Source organism: Suncus etruscus, chromosome 5 (genome assembly GCF_024139225.1).
Source record: "Suncus etruscus isolate mSunEtr1 chromosome 5, mSunEtr1.pri.cur, whole genome shotgun sequence".
In the NCBI taxonomy this organism is placed as follows: domain Eukaryota; kingdom Metazoa; phylum Chordata; class Mammalia; order Eulipotyphla; family Soricidae; genus Suncus; species Suncus etruscus.
Window position 1 is genome coordinate 76,215,745 of NC_064852.1, and position 211 is coordinate 76,215,955.

Sequence of the window (211 nt, forward strand, 5' to 3'; positions counted from 1 at the left end):
TGTATAATCAAAATCTAAAATAAACACTTCATCTGAATAGCTAAATCACCATATAGGTGAGATTTCAAGGTTAGAAGATTAGAAGAAAAAAATTCCTATCTGGCTGTAAGCTAAATTAGCTTTTGAAAAAGAAAATTGTGAAACCCGAATAAGGCAAGACATTCCCTTTCTGAGAGGGAAGAATGGAACATGCTGTGTCCTTGGCAGGTCC